Source organism: Gossypium hirsutum, chromosome D13, assembly GCF_007990345.1.
Source record: "Gossypium hirsutum isolate 1008001.06 chromosome D13, Gossypium_hirsutum_v2.1, whole genome shotgun sequence".
Classification (NCBI taxonomy): Eukaryota; Viridiplantae; Streptophyta; class Magnoliopsida; order Malvales; family Malvaceae; genus Gossypium; species Gossypium hirsutum.
Window position 1 is genome coordinate 4,528,686 of NC_053449.1, and position 12,299 is coordinate 4,540,984.

Genomic DNA, 12,299 nt, shown 5'->3' on the forward strand with positions numbered 1-12,299 from the left:
GAGAGAATTAAACAAAAGGGTGAGCTTTCGAGCCTAGCGTATAACCCAACCTACACGACAGATCAGATGCATATAAAATAACAAAAATATATACAATTGTAGTTCAGGTACAGAATCAGATGCATGATCAAATACAAAATTAGATGCATAATCAAATACAGAATCATATCCTACCCTCATCTGCTACACACCATATTCACCCATCCCTACACACCAGTTAGGGTATTAAATACTCATTCAACCCCACACACCTATAAGTGAGCGAATGTCACTTTTCAGAATAGTGCAGGCAAGCTGCCAAAAACAGATAAGTGTGGCAATGCCACCATAACATATATGTGGTCTTAGCTACCAGATAAGGTAGATTATTAAACTGCCAACGCTTCCTCCATTTTATCAATATCCTACCCGAATGCTCATGCAATACTATTCAAAGATCTGATACATTCATGCTACACATGCTAAACACATCAAAACATAAAACCATACTTTCAGATGTCATATAAACAGAGATAGAATATCAGTTTTCATAACAATATATCATACACAACACTTATCGAAGCCTATGAAGTGGCTAATCTCAAATCGCACTTCAAATCCAGCCTTAACTAAATTTATAAAAAATTGGGCCTACACGCCTATGTAGCCTACATGGCCTAACTGGCCTAGCCCGTGTGGCCCACATGATCTAACACACTGTCGTATGGCTTACATGGCTGTGTGACGTTGACAGCCCATTTTTCGGCTTCGCATCGTTTACTATTTTTTGAGTTTTGTGTTACACACCTAATTGGTTCTTGATGCAAACACCATAGTGAGAATTCTAGTACCTAAACAGACATTTTAGAATTTAAGAATTATGCGTCACTAATTCAATCGCAATTGCTAAACCCTATGCCTAAACAACCGTATTAGCCCCCAATTGTAACTTTAATCACTTACCCTTGCAAAAACAACAGGTAACGGAAACAACTAAATTGCCAAAGGGTCAAACATCTCGAGATCTTCACCTAGAACACCAACGCGATTAAAACGAGGAACAAAACACCATAACCCTCAACTTAACAAAAAAAGATAACGAAAAAAACCCTGATAGCGGAAGAATGATATACAATACTTACACAAGAATTGGAGTGCAATCTACTCAATCAAAACACCAACCACCAAAATTTAGATGATACAAAGAATAGTGATAGAGAAGTGGGGAACATGTGAAAAATGTGGGAGAATTTTGGAGAATTTTTTTTATTTTAATTAAATAATAATATCAACTAACTAGATTTCCTGATAACTTATCAGATTATCTAGAGTTTGAATTTAACCTAATCTCTACACAAGGGCGGCACAAAGTATGAGAATAAAAATATTTCCACTTTACACTCATAGGGGTTCAAACACAGGACCAATGGGTAAACTAAAACCTTACCATTGAACCAACAGACTCATTATGTCATCAATTGAGTGAAAATAATATATAAATCTAATATCCAAGGTCAGGGGTTGGGCAAAAATTAACAAAATTTGAAGGAATAGTAGGATTCAAACCTAGAACCTCATACACATTACTCACAATACTTAACCACTAAACCAAAATAAATTACTTAACAAATTTTAATAATTCAGAAATTAAAATTTTGGAGCGTTATAGATGTCGCAACGAGAGAAGACACGACATTGTAATAAGCTGCCGACGTCCTGACGAGAAGAAAATCGTAATCCTGACGACGCGACACCTCCTCATCACATGACATGGAATGCCACGTCACAATGTGGAGACATGTTCCTCAAGTTTCTTAGTTTCTTTCTTTCAGTTAAATTTTGGCTTGGTCTCTCACTTAACTCTAATTAATCTAGGGATATTCTAGTCATAAAAGCTACGAATTTCAGCCTATAAAAGGACTATAGTTACCCTAGGTTTATACATAAAAAATAACACAATTAAGAGAGAATTTTGTGTTTCAATTTGAAGGGGTTTTTCTTCTAAGGTTTTAGATTTATCTTTGTTTTACTCTCTTCATCTTGTACTTTTCTCTTATTAGTGAAATCTCTTTTTGCTTGTGGTTTTTATCCTCTTCGGAGGAGTTTTTCCAAGTAAAATTTGTGTGTTCGATCTTTTCAATTTGTTCGTTATTATTCTTGTTCATTACTTACTTGGGTTTATCCCCAACACAATTCATAAAAAATATTACAGTACAAAGAACAATGATTTAAGCCAACTCATTTCATTGAAGTTATAATCTCACATTTGTATGATCTAATTTGATTCTAACACTTTGCTCTATCAATCACCAACAAGTGTTTACAATAATTGTAGAAACAAGGGTGTAATTCCTCTACAAACAGAAATTGTGACTAAAATAGTGCTTGGAACAGTGGTCACAGTTTTAACCATGAAATCAAATTTGTGAAAACGTAAAGATAAACACTAAGACTGTTTACACAATTCAACCTTAGTCTATGTCTGCGGGGCCTTGCCTAGAGCAATGATACATTATCTTTTTCACAGTATAACCAATGATTTAATTCCTAACATCAGTCTAACACTCACCAATTTAGTGACCTCATCATTGTAAAAAGGCTAGATCACTCTCCCACTAAGCTTCCCCCTCGAAAGCTATGTTTTGCAATCAACTATAGTTCTTGATTACTTACAAAAATAATGCACACATAAAAAATTCTTAACTTAAAAAATTTGTGCTATTCTCTATCTCTTGGTTACCCTCGGTCTCTCATTAACCTAGACAAAACATAAGTTTATATATTACTTAAGTTTTGCTTATATAAGAGTTATAACCTAATCACATTTCTATAAAGTAAAGCTAAAAATTAACATAGGATAATAATTCCATTAGTGTCTTGGTGAAATTGAAAGTCTTCAACTATAAAAAGTGATTTTACTTGTTCGGCAAGTAACCAAACTTGAATCGCAAAAATTAATCTTCAAGTCTTCAATTTTAACTCAATTGGTCTTCATGGTTTGGGCTTTAACTCATCCAACTATCTTCAAAATAGATAGTTCAATACTTTTGTTCTAAAATTTGCCAACTTTGAAAATAGACAAGTATGGCAATGAAAGAGTGCCTGAACTTGTGGCAACTATTTTAGCCACAGAAACAATCACAAAATTCACCTTGCCTTCAAATATGTTAATGACAATCATCTAAAAATGATAGATAAAATCCTCCCATATTAGACCTTGAGATGAACAAATATTTTCTCTCAAAAACTCACTTTCAAACACTTCAATCATTATGCATCATATAAAGAACAATAGTTTTATCAATTAGTTCAAAATTACACAACCATCCTACAAATTCAAAAATGCCATCTTATCTTATCTTATCATAAGATATCAAATAAGACTTCAAGATTGAGAAGATCTTATAGAGGGAGAAATTTTGGACCAACCAAAATTCATCATTTGTCATTATTTTTTATCTCTAATTAAATTAATAAAGAGATAAATAAAATATTTAAATCCTTTTAGAACTCTTCTATAAAGAAAACATATTTTTAAAGGTTATTTCATCTCTAATTAATTAAATTAATATGAGATAAATAATAAATAAAAGAGTTTAATTCTTGTGGAACACTCAAAATAGAAATTAAATTCTAAAAGAACTCTCTTTGTAGGGATCAGCCCGATTAAGCAACAAGTAAAAAAAATAGCGGAATAAATTGAGAAATTGAACACACAAATTTAACGTGGAAAAACCCCTCCAAAAAGGATAAAAAAACCACGGACAAAGATAATTTTATTATAATGGCAAAAGAACGAAGAGTATAAAAGATGGAGATAACAACTAAACCCCGAAAACCCGAAAACAAAGAACCCTCAAAACGTAAACATAAAATTCTCTACATGTGTTATGAGTTATAATCTCTAATGGGTGTATTTTCTAAGGTTGTAAAAAGCCTATTTATAGGCTTAATTCATAGGTCAAATAATAAGAAAACAATCTAGACTAATCAGAGTTTGATTGAAACAAATAAACAGAGTTAAACTGAAAGATTATTTCTCAAATTTGACTGAAATAGGAGTCATACTCAACAAATCTCCACCTTGACTCATATTTTCATAATTCCATCTTTACCAAAGCCTGCCACAGGCCTATCTTGAACTATGCAGATAATTAATTGAGTCGAATCTGTGCTTAGAAACTGAAAGACTTCTAGCCTTCGACTTGTACACTGCTGAATTAAAATTAACCCGAGTCTGATTTTCACGAACACAGCCCTAACTTTTCAAAACTTGCATCCAAAAAAGAACCTCTCTTCAACGAAACAGTCATATATTTTTTCATCCTATGACCAAGTTGCCTCCGCTCCGAACGAGTTGAATTCGACTCCATAACGGACGAGGGACGTCTGATTTCACCGGTCACTGTAGAACCTTCCAAAATATAAAGACTGCCGGTTCTTTTACCTTTTAACAAAACGAGAGCTCCACAAAATAATTTAATGTCACTCGACTCGATGTTGATTTTTCATCCTTTCAAGTTTAAAATACTCAAGGAGATGAGATTCTTTCGAAAATCAGGTACATACCTGACATCTGAGAGTGTCCTAATTGTCTCATCGTGTATCCTAATTTTAACAGTGCCAATACCAATTACCTTACTAGATGAATCGTTACATATGTGCACAACTCCACCTTCAACCGAACTGTATGTGGAGAACCATTCTCTATTGCGACACATGTGGAAAGAACATCTCGAATCTAGGATCCACTCAGACGTGAGCTTCGAGTTATTGCTCGTTGACACTAATAAGAAACCATCACCGCTTTCATCGGTCAAATTAGCACCAGCTACATCTTCCTCGTTACTCTCAACAGCTTTTTTATTTGACACATTTTGTCTCGTTTCTTTGATGCTACCAAAACGGAAGCTTGCCTATCTGCCTTGCTATCTAAACCAAACTCGTTGTTGAGTTTGTCTCTACTCAAAAAATGACTCTTCACATCTTCGAATGAGAGTTTGTCTCTGCCATAAATCAGGGTCTCCCTGAAAGACTTGTATGAATGGGGTAAAGAGCACAATAATAGCATAGCCTGATTTTCATCGTCAACATGAACGTCAACATTCTTTAAATCATTTAAAAGAGTAATGAATTAACTGATGTGATCTCTAAGAAGCTCACCTTCGTTCATGCAAAATGTAAATAGACGTTGTTTCAACACTAAACAGTTAGCCAAAGACTTAATCGCATAAAGAGTTTCTAACCTTTTCCACAAGGCAGATGAGGTCTTCTCCATCAATACCTCCTGCAATACCGTATTCGCGAGGCACAACTGGATTGCAGACAAGGCCTTTTCATCAAGCTCTTCCCATTCTGTTTGATTTAGATTCTCAGGCTTTTTTCCGGTAACAACCTTTTTCAAGCCGGTTTGAATTAGAATTGTCATCACCCGAACTTGCCACAGATTCTTACCAACGAACTTCTCAATTTTAAACATTGTTGCTGCCATATCTAAATAGGCTGATCTATGAAAATTAAACTAGCTCTGATACCACTTGTTGAGATTAACCCGATTAAGCAACAAGTAAAAAAAATAGCGGAATAAATTGAGAAATGGAACACACAAATTTAATGTGGAAAACCCCATCCAAAGAGGATAAAAAAAACCACGGGCAAAGATAATTTTATTATAATGGCAAAAGAATGAAGAGTACAAAATATGGAGATAAAAACTAAACCCCGAAAATAAAGAACTCTCAAAACGTAAGCATAAAATTCTCTAAATGTGTTATGAGTTCTAATTTCTAATGAGTGTATTTTCTAAAGTTGTAAAAGAGCCTATTTATAGGCTAAATTCATAGGTCAAATAATAATAAAATAATCTAGACTAATCAGAGTTTGATTGAAACAAATAAATAGAGTTAAACTGAAAGATTATTTCTCAAATTTGACTGAAATAGGAGTCATACTCAACACTCTTCTACTTGACCGGCTAGCACTGTAAAAATGGGTCCTCTCCAAACCATTTTACACCTTCACAAGTTCAAAAAATATAGAAGTTTTCTATAGAAATCTATGAAGAAATTGAAGAATTTGAAAAACTTGCAATGACACCATATATGTTTTGAAGAAAAGCCGCATTTAGATCCAGTTCTACCAAAGAGAGGAGGTCAAAAGTTGTTTTTGAAGGAAGTCGTCTTTAGAAAAAAAACTTATTTTCAAGATCAAGTCTCGGTGACCCTTGAAGCAAACATTATTGATTTAAGATCAAGTCTCGATGACCCTTAGATCGAGACTCAACCGAAGAAAAGAATCAAATGAACTTTCTTTATAATTAAGAAATCCATAGATTATATCTTCTTTTCGAAGTTGATAAATAAAATTTGACTCCAAAACTACAAGTCAAATTTTGACTCGAAATTTGTGTGCACAGATTTTTCTTCAAATCTTTATCCTTTAGACATAATCCCCTCTTTTATTGCGGTCACTTGAAAACGTTTTTATTTGAATTTGGACTTAAATACATTTCATTTTATTGATGATTTATAAAGATGAAACACAATTACAACAAAAGTAAAAAATAGATTAAGTTGTGATAGAAAGTTGTGTTTCTAAAAGTGGTCACAATAATTCTCACAATTGTCTCCACAACTCCATTCCTAGCAGCATCTGTGCGTACATATATAATTAACTATACCATCCTCAAAATAATAAGATTATTTAGGAATAAATTTTAATTATGGTTCAAAAAAGTATACATAAATTTTAATTTATATTTAATATGTAAATGTTAAATAATTCTATATTAATAATAACGATGTTATTCATCAAATTATGTATAACATTTTTTTTAGAATAAAATCAAAGCCATGGCCTGTCTCAACCGACAGACAACTCTATTTCTGACCTTAAATTGTGATCCCAATTCTTTTTCTCCCTGTCATTTACTTTTTCTTTAAACAGTGATTGGTGTTTCCTCAGAAGTGGGAAATTTCGTGAAAATGCAGCAAATAAGATGGTGATATAACATGAAAATACAGCAAACAATGGGAGAGCATATATTACATCAAAGACCAAATGACCAACTCTCAACATTAATTTAACACATAAACATTATACTCTGACAACATGTGAAGCTAAAATTCAACAATAATGCAGGCTCTGATTAGCAACATATGTTGACCATTCGAAATCATTACGGTCTGATTCCGAGGAAAACAAATTGGTCGATTCATCGTTTTCGAGTGGTCGGTTATAGGGTCACAATGTATATGAACCCCTAAGATTGGGTGATTTTTCTTTTGGGCGAGTATTGTTCTATCAAAAATATGTAAGTGACAATTTTGGGAGGTCTTTGATGCTAACGAATCCAGCAATGGAGCAATTTTGTGGGGTTGTACCCATTGAAATATACGAATCAAATGTCTTTGTCGCACAAACAATTTTTTTTAATGCAATTTACCTTTCACATAAAATTCAGCAATTATAATTCTTTTAAAATTTGAGGATGAACGCCCTACCTATCTCTTGATGTGGCTTTTGATTATTATTTAAGATTTAGTTAAACTTACTAGGTTATGGTAAAATGGGGAAATTATTATGGATTAAAAAAATCAGATCCAATCCACCGATTAAATAAAAATTTGGATAAACTATTAAAATAATTATTTTTATTTGTCTCAGATTATATTTTACTCATTGAGCGTTAATTTCTGTTGATGGGTAAGCTGATGTGGCATGTTAAATTATCATTTCAAATAAAAATTTTGGGTTAAATTCTACAATTGATCCCTATATTTTTTTCGTTTTGAGCAATTTAATTTTTTTCTTTTATGTTTTTTGAACTTTCTTTTTTCCATTTGTTTTCTATTCTCTGCTTCTTCTCCCTTTGTATTCTTCATTCTCAATTTGTTTTAGCATAGTTTTTCTATATTTTTTATTTGTTAAAACTAGCCCCTATACTTTTATTTGTTTGAACAATTTAATTTTTTTCTTTTTATTTCTTTATTTTCCTTTTCTTCTTCCCTTTTATTTTTTTTTCTCTTCTCATATTCTTCACGGCAGAAACATAATCTTTGCGCACCAAGTAAACCAAGTCCTTATTTCTTTCACATGATTCTTAAATTGAATTTTATTCAAAACTGAATATCAACCATTCTTAATCAAATCTCGATTTAAATATAACCTAATTTTGAAATTAAAGTTGGATCTAACTAATCAATACAAAAAAAAAACATATCATTAATAAAATATAAACATAAATTGAATTCTTTATATTCAAAACAATTTTTCTTTTCTGTTTCCAAACTCTTACAAAATCATGTAGATTTTTCCTTTCATTCCCTTTTCCTTTATTTTCTGACGAATAAAATTAAGCAAACGATACAATTGATCTAAACCTTCTTGGATATTCCCAATTAAGCTTGATTGGAAGTCAAGCATGGATGAATCAAAGAGAGAAAGGGAGCATGGAACAAACTAGTTTAGGTAAAGTTGATGGTAAGTTTCGTATGGTGGTCGTTTTAGTCATTGAGAGTGTAAAGCTCGTTTGAAGAATTCGTGAAACAACGTAGTTTTGATAGGGCAAGAATGTTGTAGGTAAGATAGATAAGGTGGTTGTGAGGATTGGTTAGGAGGTTAAGGGAAAGGGCTCGGGAAACTTTGTTGAGGGTGGATTGCCATAAATCACGATTGGCGAGGTCTTCGAGTGAGGCAAGCTTGTGGACTAGGTCATTGAGAGATCCAAATTGGTTTGTTAAAGCGATGATGGACAATGAGGGTTTGTAATCGTGGGGTGAGAATATGTGAAGCAAGTTTTATTTTGGTTTCAGCTTTTGCCTTTTCTTTTTTCATAAACATAAAAAAGTTTTAACAAATGAAAAATATAGAAAAACTACATTAAAATATATGGAGAAAGGAGGAAAACAGAGGGAGAAGGAGAAGAGAATGGGAAAAAAAGAAAGAAAAAAAAAGAGGAAAGTTCAAAGAACATAAAAGAAAAAAAATTTACTCAAGACGAAAAAATATGGGGACCAATTGTATAATTTAACCTAAAATTTTTGTTTGAAATGATAATTTAATGTGTCACGTCAGGTCGTCAACTTACCATTACACCATTAACGACAACGGCTCAATAACTAAAATGTTACAACATGTTAACGTAAGTGACTAAAAAGTAACATTTCAAATATAAATAACTAAAATGTAATCGGAAGTAAATAAAATTGACTATTTTAATAAGTTACCTTAAAAATTTTAGTAGGTGGTTGTTTTATTAGGCAAAATAATGGAAAGCCAATTTGATGAAATCTGTTTTTTTTTTTGGGAAAAAAATGGGTTAATTTTGAATTATTAACCTATCAATAACTATCTATAAAAGCTATCCCTAAGCAATGTGATAGCTGAATTTGAATTATTAACTCATGACACCTAAGCTTAGGAATATTAATTAAGGTAATGTCTTCTTTTCTTAAGAAATAAAATAAAGAAGAGAAGGGAAAAGAAAAATATATATAATGATTTATTTATCCCGTCAATTTTATAAAATAAAGTTATTTTAGCTTTTCATTTAATTTTTTTTAATTTTTTAATTTATATTATTTATCAAATCACCTTAAAATGGATAAAAATTTTAATATATATTAATTTTGTTGACGTGACACATCAATAATTAATTAATTTTTTAAATATAAAAATTTCAAAAAAATATTAAAAAAGAATAAAATTAAAAACATTATAATAATATTCTATAATTTTTAGAATTTTAAAAAATAATTAATTAATTGTTGATGTGGTATACACGTGAACTGCCACATCAGCAAAGTTAACAAATGTTATTTTTATTAAAAACGCAGGTCTAAAAGAAACAAAAATATTAAATGAAAGGCTAAAATATATTTTTTTAAAATTAAAGGATAAAATAAATCATTATAGCAAATATATATATGCCACATGCTCGTGTGTTTGTTTTTGCATGAATTTTGAAAATTTATAATTCAGTTTTTTAGATTTGGACAAACTCATATATTTAATTATTTATGTTATGTTTTTCGTGTAATATAATTATGTTGTATCTAAAATTTTGGGTTCAAATACTCTTATTGTTACCAGTTTTAATGTCATGTTCCATTTGCGTGATTTTATGTGTTTATTTTTTAATTTTTTAAATAATATAATTTTACAGTTTTAAGAAATATATATTTACTAATTAAATTAGGATTATTTAATTTATAATAAGCTTTTATTAATGTTGATAAATAATTAAGAGGATAAAATATTTTTGAAGTTATAAAAATAAAAAAAAGTGAAAAATAACCGATACTAAGATATTAAGTAATTAGATAAATTAACATTGAATTAATACATTAATACTATTAAAATTAATATAGAAATTTGGAACTACAATTCTTAAAAATTATAATATTAATTTGAAATAATAAAAAATAGACATAATATTATACTAACTTATAATTAATTAAAATAATCTTTCATCTCTCTCCTGCTCTTAAGTGTCTTTTCGAAGAACCATTGGTTTAATACTTAATTCTTTTTGAAATATTTCTAACTTATTACTACTAACAATCTCCACTTATTTATCGAAAATTGGTATATACCTTTAAAAATAAACTTTTGACAATTTTATAATTAAGTTAAAATGTAATTAATGAATGACATCAACTCAATCAAACACGTATAACATTAATATTAAAATTCTCCCCTAAGCCCTAATTGAAGGTTTTCTAATTCTTTTCCTCTCCCGTCTCTCGAGGCAAATTACGAGGTTTTATATTTGGAATAAATCTTAAAAGTATATATATAATTGAATAAATAATGTGTGAAAATTTTGATTTAGTATATTTTACATACGTAAATTTCAATTTATTTAATATGTTTGGGCAGCACGGGGTAATTAAATGAAAGTGTATTTACTTAGATAGTAATTACACCTTCTTGTAATTTTTATATAATTCTAATTCTGTAGACGTGTTTAACTGATAATATAAATTGCAATTAGATCATAATTCCCTATGGTATGTTTGGTCGTATAAATTGTAATTATATAACTACGTAATTTTAGCTTCTAAAAAATATATTAATTTATTATAAAAGCTATCAGACATACTTGAACAAAACCTAAAATCAAATCATCATATATATAATAGGTCAGTCTAAGAAAATATTCAACAATATGATTGTTAATAAAATAAATATTTTATGCACTTGTATTTAATTATTCTAGCATTCCATCTTTGTTGATTATTCTCTCTCTAACATTGAACATATACGTTTTATTACTATCGATTAGTCTTTGATCAAATATAAATAAATAATTATAAATACGGTGTAATTTAATTAAATTATTTGGTAAGTCAAAATGTATAAGAAATTATTGTTACTCAATAAAACTTTCAAATTATTTAAAGGGATATTAGTAAAACAAATAACATAAATTATTTTTTAAAAATATTTCTTAAAATTAAAATATTATTATATAAAAATAACTTTTTAAACATAACTTATGTAGAATGATATTTGGAAAGTTATAGAGTAATTGGATTTAAGTATAATTGTTTGTAATTACGCGCATAATTACTTCAATTTTATACAATCTCTCGTAAGAATTGGAGAGTGTAATTGGGTACTTCAATTGCACTCTAATTACAGTGGTTATATAAACGTGCCACAAATGTGTAACTACAAGTAAATGCACCTTAAATCCAATTATTAACTGGTTTTCCAAACACACCTTAAAAGTATTCAATTGTCATTTATCACTAATACAATTAGTAATTAGATTTGGATACTCCACTTACATTCCATTCAGTGGAACAAGCTAATTACAATGGCTATCCAAACATGTCACAAATGTGTAATTACAAGTAAATACACCTAGATCCAATTATTACCTGACTTTCCAAACACGCCCTAAAAGTGATTCAATTACATATATCACTAATACAATTAGTAATTGGATTTGGATACTCCAATGACACTCAATTCAATGGAACTCAATAATTACACTTAAATCTAATTACTAACCGGCTTCCTTAATGCATTAAAAGTGATTCAATTATCATATATCATTAATATCGTTATCATTGTGATACCATTTTGCGCTTATTATTATAAAAGGGATAAATATCAAATTCATACGTGAACTTTGGTTCAATGTGTAATTTGATATATGAACTTTGAGTTGGTACAATTATACTAATGGAACTTGAACTGAGGTCCATATGTATACATGAATATTTGATTTTGATTCAATTGTACACATTTAAAGAAATTATTGCATACATTTATTTTCATATTAGATTGTTATAGTTGTTTGTATACGC